Source organism: Hordeum vulgare, chromosome 1H (assembly GCF_904849725.1).
Source record: "Hordeum vulgare subsp. vulgare chromosome 1H, MorexV3_pseudomolecules_assembly, whole genome shotgun sequence".
Lineage (NCBI taxonomy): Eukaryota > Viridiplantae > Streptophyta > Magnoliopsida > Poales > Poaceae > Hordeum > Hordeum vulgare.
Genome location: NC_058518.1, coordinates 506,106,036 through 506,114,932, shown reverse-complemented (window position 1 = coordinate 506,114,932; position 8,897 = coordinate 506,106,036). Strand labels below are relative to the sequence as shown.

Sequence of the window (8,897 nt, the reverse complement as noted above, 5' to 3'; positions counted from 1 at the left end):
TGGAGAACCTCAAGTATCCGTTCTCTTGCATTCCCAAGTGCATTTGTTCTTCCTTTATCCTTTGAGGTGGTATTATAGCCTTCTTGTTAGTGCAGGAGCCTCGAAGAGTTTTCCTTTCAAGAATGAGATAATAAAATCCACCAATTCTTTGATCATGAGATATTTCAACCCATGATTTCTTCGTTGAGCTATCTTGGTTTAGACTTCACCTAAAGCTTTTCCTTAGGATTGTGCCTATTATGGTGTTTATCATTGATCCCAGTTCTCAATGCACCCTCGGTGTAAGAAGTTTTGATATCTTTGCTTTCATCTATCCTTGTTTCTTTTAGTGGTTGGTTGTCACCTCATATATGTTGAGATGATCTTCATAAGACGACCACTATCTTGTTATTTTCGTTATTGGTTTTCCAACTACTATGTCAATTCTGTGTCCGGAGGCTCTTCACCTCTATTGTGATGATAGTTGTCATTATTTTCTTCATTCTCTTCTTCCGCTTGAGCTAGTTCCTATTTTATTGTTCCGGAGGCTTTGTGATATTGCTCTTTTGGGTCAATCTTGTTGTTCTATCAAGATCATGGTGTTCCCTTGCTCTACTTAGTTGTTTGTTGTGCATATTGCCTAATTCTCTCTTCTTATCGAATTTTTTGTCCCATGTTCCTACCGAAGTGCTGCCGAAATTTTCCATGAATTCTTGCTTGTTTCTCATACCATTCCTCATCTCTTTGCAACTTTCAAGGATCGTTGGTTTCACTCGTTGGTAAAGAAGCGACTAAGTTTTTACCTCTTGCTTTCTCATCCTCTCCCCCCTTTCTTTCCTAGATCTCGGGGCGAGATCCTCTTGTAGTGTAGGAGAGTTGTGACAGCCCGATGCCGACGCCCCAGAAGATTCCCCTTTATTTCCGTTTCTGTCGTGTGATTAGTTTTATTCGTTGCATCGTCATGTAGCTTGCATCATCGCATCATGCATGGCATCATGTCATCTGTGCTTGTCTGCTGTGGCTAGTTGCACCTCGCTGTTTGAGTGTCAGCGCATGTGTGTATGTGCCTTAGGGCCTTGCAACGTGATTGGGCGCAACAAGTTCAAGCTCGTAACCCCTGTTGCACCACGTTTTCAACTCTGTTCTTTCCATTAGTTGAGGCAGATTTAAAAGTTCATGCTCTGGTTCAAAACAGATGTTCCTCCTCTTCAAAATTTCTTTCTACTAATTGTGGGGCGCAACACTCCTTTATTTGATTTTTTTTCTTTTGGTTTTATTCAAAACAGCGCCCCATTTCATTTAAAAGTAATTTTTTTCCTTCTTCTAAAAACGTCCCACTTATTTTCTTAAACGTTGGCACCATTTTAGAAGCCCAAATGTGTTTCAATTTTTTTGTTTTGCTCCTTTTATTTTGTCTTCTGGATTTATTCAAAAATCCATTTATTCTATTTTTTTGCAAAACGTTTTGTTTTAATTTCGAGAGAGTGGAGAAAGCGGAGTGGGCTTCCTGGCCCATCTTCTTTTCTCTCTCGCGAGCCCACCTCCCTCTCCTCTCCCTGCGTGTGCCTACTCCTCCTCCCCTCTCGATCCAGCAGCCTCCTCCCGATCCCCTTCTTCCCCGCAGCTCCCTGCCATGGCGACCCCCCTCGTTCCTCCCTCCGCTCGCCGGACTCCTCCTGCCCCCGGGCTGCAAAGCCCTCCAGGCCCTCGCCGACTACGCGTCTCCCCTCTCCCTCTTCCCCCGCGTGCTCGTGCCGCCTTGCAGCTCCCCTGCCTGAACCCCTGGTCACCGCGCCGCCCGCCGTGGTAGCTCCTGCCGCTCTGCCCCGCCTGCAGGTCCCCTGCGCCGCGACCCTCGCCGCGCAGCGCCCCGCCGTGCTCCTCCCCTGCCAGCGCCGAGCCCCGAGGTGCCCCGAACCCTTGCCGTCGCCGAGCTCCCTCGCTGCGCCATGGCGTCCGTCTCCTGGCCTCCCGCGTAGTGCGCCGTTCCCCGCGGGCCGCGCCTCGCCTCCTCGTGCACGTGCTCGCCGCGCCTGCCTCGCCCTCGTCTCCCACGCGCGCCCCGCCGTCGCCTCCCTGCGTCCCTTGCTGTTGCTCGCCTCCCGAGGCCCTCCGCCTCCGCGTGCTCGCCATGGCTAGGGTCCCGACGTCCTTCTGTTGCTGCTTTCTGAATTTTGCCTAATGCTATGCTGCTGATGCATGTGTTGCTGTTGCCAGTGCGAGAGATGGTGGCTGCTGCTGTTTGCTGTCGCTTAGCCGCCGTGTTGCTTGCTGCTGTCGTTGCTGCTGCCTGGTGCTTGCCGTGCCTAATGCTAGCTTGCTTTGCTTGCTTGCGTGTTGCTGTAGTTAGTTGCTGCTGCTAAGCTAGGTTGTTGTGCTTGCTGCTGCCAGATGATAGTTGCTGCTTAGTTGCTGTTGCTCTTGCTGTAGGTAGTTGTCTGCTATAGCTTGTGCTAGTAGTTTTTGCTGTTAGATGCTAGGTTGCTAGCTGCTGTGCCGAGTGTTGCTGCTAGTGCTAGATGTCGTAGCTTGCTATTAGTTGCTGCCGCTTGTAGCCGTTGCCTCCGCTCGCATTTGCTCGTGCTGCCGCATGCGTCACCGCGTGCACCAATCCCTCCTTCGTGGAGCCGACAAATTCGCCGAGCACCACGACGTCCTCGACGACTCCCGTAAACGAGTTCGACTACCGTCGCCGAAGACCGTGAACCACGATGCCGAGCGAACGACTACCGTTGGCGAGACCCGAGTACCACGACTACCACTACGACCACGACGTCCGCTTCGAACCGAACCCCTCCGTTTGCACGCTTCAAAGGTATACCGATGAGACGTTGTCGTGAACCGAATGCATGTGTTGTATGAGATGTATCGTGTGTTTGCACCGCATGTTGCCCGTTGCACGTGTACCTCTTTTGTTGTGCCTCGACACATGGGAACCCGGTAACCGGGATCACCCCATTCCTTATTTAGCGTTCCCGCACACGCTCCCTATTCGTTGGCACGATATCTCGACGAGTTATCGGGATAGGAATGTTGCCGTGGCATTGTTTCCGTCTTGCCGCCATGGTTCCCTCTTGCTCGCCGTGGCGACACATGTTTCTTTCTCTTCTTGCTGTGGTGTTGATGAACTTGCATGCATGACGCATTCATGGCATATATCTTGTGTTGCATGCCTCTTGTGCCGTAGCTCCGTTCTATGCTCCGCGTATTAACCGTCTAGGATGCCATGTAGGACCGTCGCTTCACCCTTGCCATGTTAACTACAATTTAATATTGCCGAGTAAATAATCGGGAGTGAATTAAATAATTAAACGTGGAGTTTCGTCGATATGCAACCCGTTGCATATCGAGCTTCACTTAATGTGTAGTGTTTGTGTGAGGTGGATTTCCATGCCATCCCTTGCATCAATGAACTGATCATGCATCATAGTAGGTTATGCATCATGTTGTGCATCGTGTGGTGAATATTTGTGTTAATGTTTGTTTTCGGTTTGCCCGTCTCAAATTTCGATAGAGTTTTGCAAGCGTGTCGGAATGTGAGGATCCGTTCGACTACATTGGTTCGCCGACTTCACGGAGTTGTTCTTCTTCCAAGCGGGATCTCAGGCAAGATGACCATTTCCCCAGATACCATTACTATCATTGTCATGCTAGTTTTATCGCTTCTATCGTTTATGTCTCGTTACCTACCACATGTTAAATATCAGCCTCTCAACAATGCCATGTTAACCATCAACCTGTTCGACCTAGCAAACCACTGATTGGCTATGTTACTGCTTGCTTAACCATGTTGTTAGCGTTGCTAGTTGCAGGTCTAGTTGCTTCCATGTGATAACATGGGCTCCTTGTCATGTCACCATATTAAAAGCTATTTAATTTAATGCACCTATGTACTTGGTAAAAGGTGGAAGGCTCGGCCTTTCTAGCCTGGTGTTTTGTTTCACCTTTGCCCCCTTAGTTTCGGCTACCAGTGTTATGTTCCATAATTGAGCGCTCCTAACACGATTGGGGTTGTTATGGGGACCCCCTTGATAATTCGTTTTAGATTAAAGCTGGTCTGGCAAGGCCCAACATTGGTACTACATTTGCCCAACATAATAATTTTGTTAATACTGAAAGCATAGGGCGTCATGAACCCGAGGAGTAATTTCACATAATATAGGGAGGGCCAGTGCTGATGGTGCTGGTCCAAAACAGAGCACTGTGCGGGGCCAACCCGGGGCAACTCGGGTGATGTCTATCAGGCCACCGTACGCTTCGCTTATCCGTCGTGTCCTGAGAACGAGATACGCGGCTCTTATCGGGATCGTCGACACGTCGGGTGGCCTTGCTGGATTAGTTTTACCTTTGATGAGATATCTTGTGCATCGGGATTCCGGTGATGCTTTGGGTAATATCAGAGTTGAGGTTTTCCACTAAGGAATCTAACGAGATCACGAGCTTCGTGATTGAGGATTTCTATGCGGCTTGTGGTAATTTGTGATGGACTAGTTGGAGCACCCGTGCAGGGTTAAATCTTTCTGAAAGCAGTGCCCGCGATTATGTGGCAACGTGGAAACTTTGTTTAACGCTGGTTCTAGATAACTTGAAGTTAACGTAATTAAAATATGACAACTGTGTGCATAACCGTGACTGTCTCTTTCGTGAGTTTTCTTCTCCGATCGAGGACACGGTGGGGTTATGTCTGACGTAGGTAGGTGTTCAGGATCATTCTTTTGCTCGTCAGTAGTTCACGTCCGTTATGCGTAGATCATCCCCCTCTTATTTCTTGTACTCGTAAGTTTAGCCACCAAATATATGCTTAGTCGCTGCTGCAACTTCACCACTTAACCTGATCTCACCCATTAAGCTTTGCTAGTCTTGATACCTTTGGAAATGAGATTGCTGAGTCCCATGTGGCTCACAGATTACTACAACACCAGTTGCAGGTACAGGTAAAGGTTACTTGACGCGAGCGCGTTGATTGTTCATTTGGAGTTGCTTCTTCTTCTTCTTCTTCTTCTTCTTCTTCATCGATCTAGGATGGGTTCCAGGCCGGCAGCCTGGGATAGCAAGGATGGACGTCGTTCTTCTTTTCTCGTTTTTTTTCGTCCGTAGTCGGACCCTGCTCTTCTTCATGATGATTATGTATTGTACTGATGTGACTCTGATGTAGCTTGTGGCGAGTGTAAGCCAATTCTATTTATATATCTCTTCTTTTCAGTACATGTACCTGCAACGATATCCATTCTTGCGACACGACAAGATGCGCTTCTATCCCTGACGAGGCCTTCGTGCCAAATTGAGGACAGGGTCGCATCTTGGGCGCGACTGTTACCTGGGCTATCTGGTTGGCTCGAAATATGGCCACATTTGAAAAGAAGATGATCAAATCCTCCTTTGAAATATTGTTTGTGGCTTGCTATTTCCTGTAGTACTAGGCATGTCTGTAGAAAGATGAAGACATGAAGGAACTTCACGCTGGAGCTGAGATGATTCACAATGGGGTCATGATGTTGATGAGGGTTTGTGACGCGTCGTCGAAGATCGAAGAATAATGATTCTGCTTCGATGTTGCTTCAAGCCTTTGCTGTCTTGGGTGCTGGTTTCTTATCTGTGTGGTTTTTCTGAATATGTGCCTCAGTGTTAACTGAATCTATTGGCTGTGTGAGCGTGTAATAGGACTAGTTTTATTTTGATGTTGCCTGGGTTTTCGCCTCATAGCACTCGCTTCGATGGCGGGCGAGTGTGGTGGGTTTCCTAGCCGTGCGTTGAACTCACTCTCCTTCTATCTCGCTTCCTGGTTTGTAAGACTTGTGTATTTCCGTTCTCTGTAATGGAAAAAGGGGATTGCCCTGTTCAATTTTTTTAATTGATGTGTACCTATCTATTAAAGGAGGCAAGGTGATGGGTCCGGATTGTATCCCCATTTAGGCGTGGAGAAGCCTCGAGGATATAGCGAGAGTATGGCTAACCAAGCTTTTCAATCTAACTTTTTGGGCAAACAAGATGCAAGAAGAATGAAGACGGAGTATAGTAGTACCAATCTTCAAGAACAAGGGGATGTTCAGAGTTGTACTAATTACCATGGTATTAAGTTGATGAGACATACAATGAAGCTATATGAGAGAGTCATTGAGCATCGCTTAAGAAGAATGACAAACGTGACCAAAAATATGTTTGGTTTCATGCCTCGGAGGTCGACCATGGAAGCCATTTTCTTGGTAGGACAACTTATGGAGAGACACAGGGAACAAAAGAAGGATTTGCATATGGTGTTCATTGACTTGGAGAAGGCCTATGATAAGATACCGCGGTATGTCATGTGGTGGGCCTTAAAGAAACACAAAGTCCCATCAAAGAACATTACCCTCATCAAAGACATGTATGATAGTGTTGTGAGAAATGTTCGAACAAGTGATGGCAACACTGATGATTTCCCGATTAAAATATGACTGCATTAGTGGTGAGCTTTGAGCCCTTATCTTTTTGCCATGGTGATGGATGAGGTCATGGGGGATATACAAGGATATATTCCCTGGTATATGCTTTTTACGGGCGATGTGGTGCTAGTCGATGATAAGCGAACGAGGGTCAATAGGAAGTTAGAGCTATGGAGACAAACCTTTGAATTGAAAGGTTTTACACTTAGTAGAACTAAAACCAAGTACATGAGATGCGGTTGCAGTACTACAAGGCACGGGGAAGAGGATGAAGTTAGCCTTGATGGACATGTGGTGCCTCAGAAGTACACCTTACAATATTTGGGGTCAATGCTGTAAAGGATGAGAATATCGATAAAGATGTGAACCATCGAATTAAAACTGAATGGATGAAGTGGCGCCAAACTTCTCGCATTCTCTATCACAAGAGAGTGCCACAAAAGCTAAAAGGCAAGTTCTATAGGATATCGATTCGACCCACAATGTTGTATGGCGCTGAGTATTGGCCAACTAAAATGACATGTACAACAATTGGGTGTAACAGAGACACGCTTGTTGAGATGGATGTGTGGCCTCACAAGGAAGGATCGAGTCCGAAATGATGATATACGAGATAGAGTTAGGGTAGGACCGATTGAAGAGAAGCTTGTCTAACATCGTGTGAGATGGTTAGGTCATATTCAACACGGATCTGTAGAAACTTCAGTGCATAGCGAACGGCTACAACGTGGTGATAAAAAAAGATTTGAAAGATGGACAAAGATGTATGGAAGCTTACTATTCATGTGCGAGACTATCGTAATTTATTTGAAACTAAAGGCTTTGTTGTTGTTGTTGTACCTATTATTTTTTAAACACAGTACAAACGCGAACGCTCATATACTCATTCCTATGAATGCACACACGCACGCCCTTTCCATATGAGCATCTTGAAGAGATTGAGCCTGTCATATCATCTTGAGATTTACGAAGTCACCGTAGGCGCCTCGTCATCAATGGAAACGTCTCTTTTTTCTAAAAGCATATAGTCATATTCTTTCCGTCCTAAAATTCTTATCTTAGATATTTTCACGCCCTATCCATATGAGCACCTTGAAGAGATTGAGCCTGTCATATCATCTTGAGATTTACGAAGTCACCGTAGGCGCCTTGTCATCGATGGGAACGTCTCTTTTTCTCTAAAAGCATACCGTCATATTCTTTCCGTCCTAAAATTCTTATCTTAGATATTTTCACGCCCTATCCATATAAGCACCTTGAAGAGATTGAGTGTGTCATATCATCTTGAGATTTACAAAATCATCGTAGGCGCCTCGTCATCGATGGAAACGTCTCTTTTGTCTAAAAGCATACCGTCATATTCTTTCCGTCCTACAATTCTTATCTTAGATATTTCTAAATAAATTTAAGACAATAATTGAGCCTGTTATATCATCTTGAGATTTACAAAGTCACCATAGACGCCTCGTTATCGATGGAAACGTCTCTTTTGTCTAAAAGCAGACCGTCATATTCTTTCCGTCCTAAAATTCTTATCTTAGATATTTTCACGCCCTATCCATATAAGCACCTTGAAGAGATTGAGTGTGTCATATCATCTTGAGATTTACAAAATCATCGTAGGCGCCTCGTCATCGATGGAAACGTCTCTTTTGTCTAAAAGCATACCGTCATATTCTTTCCGTCCTACAATTCTTATCTTAGATATTTCTAAATAAATTTAAGACAATAATTGAGCCTGTTATATCATCTTGAGATTTACAAAGTCACCATAGACGCCTCGTTATCGATGGAAACGTCTCTTTTGTCTAAAAGCAGACCGTCATATTCTTTCCGTCCTAAAATTCTTATCTTAGATATTTCTAGATAAATTTAAGACAATAATTTTGGAAGAGAGTAATTGAGTTACATATGTAATCTCTTTTCTGAGAATAATAATTCAGGGATGTCTGAGGTAGAAAAAGAATATGGGGTGAGAGAGGCTCGAACTCTCGACCTCAGGATGACTCAATATAGCTATGAGACCTACGCGCTAGCCAACTGCGCCACCACCCCATCGTGTTTTTAGTGAAACAACTTGCCTATACATTCACTTTTGTTAGTACGCTTCGAGCAACGATACTTGCATGCATGGCAAAAGGAAGGGAAACACCACCCGCTGTTGTTTTTTTTGCGCTCAGATACTTTATTTGCCAGTTAGTAGTAGTCTTTAGTGATCAAGTACGAAATTTCAGGTTTTGATAAAATTTTCAGTTGATCTCTATCTCAAGTTTGAGCTTCCAACTTGATCGGTTGCGACTTTCTTTTGTTGGACTTGAAGCTTCCAATTCAACGGTTTGCAAACTTCCTATTTGTAGTTTGATGAATCCTTATACCACATACTGACGTTTCTAACTTGGTGGACTTCCAACTGCTACCAAACCGAACCTTCCAACTTGATGAGTTGCAACTTGCTGCTTCCAAGTCGGCGAGTTGCAACTTGCTATCTTGTTGTAC

The 8,897-nt window shown here is 45.3% G+C and overlaps 1 non-coding gene across 1 annotated transcript; it reads right to left on the bottom strand.

Annotated features, from left to right (window-relative positions):
• Window positions 1–8,369: 8,369 nt before the first annotated feature.
• Window positions 8,370–8,456, bottom strand: TRNAM-CAU. The gene is given in 2 exon segments: window positions 8,370–8,405; window positions 8,419–8,456. It is a non-coding gene; the product is annotated as a tRNA-Met (tRNA).
• Window positions 8,457–8,897: the final 441 nt, after the last annotated feature.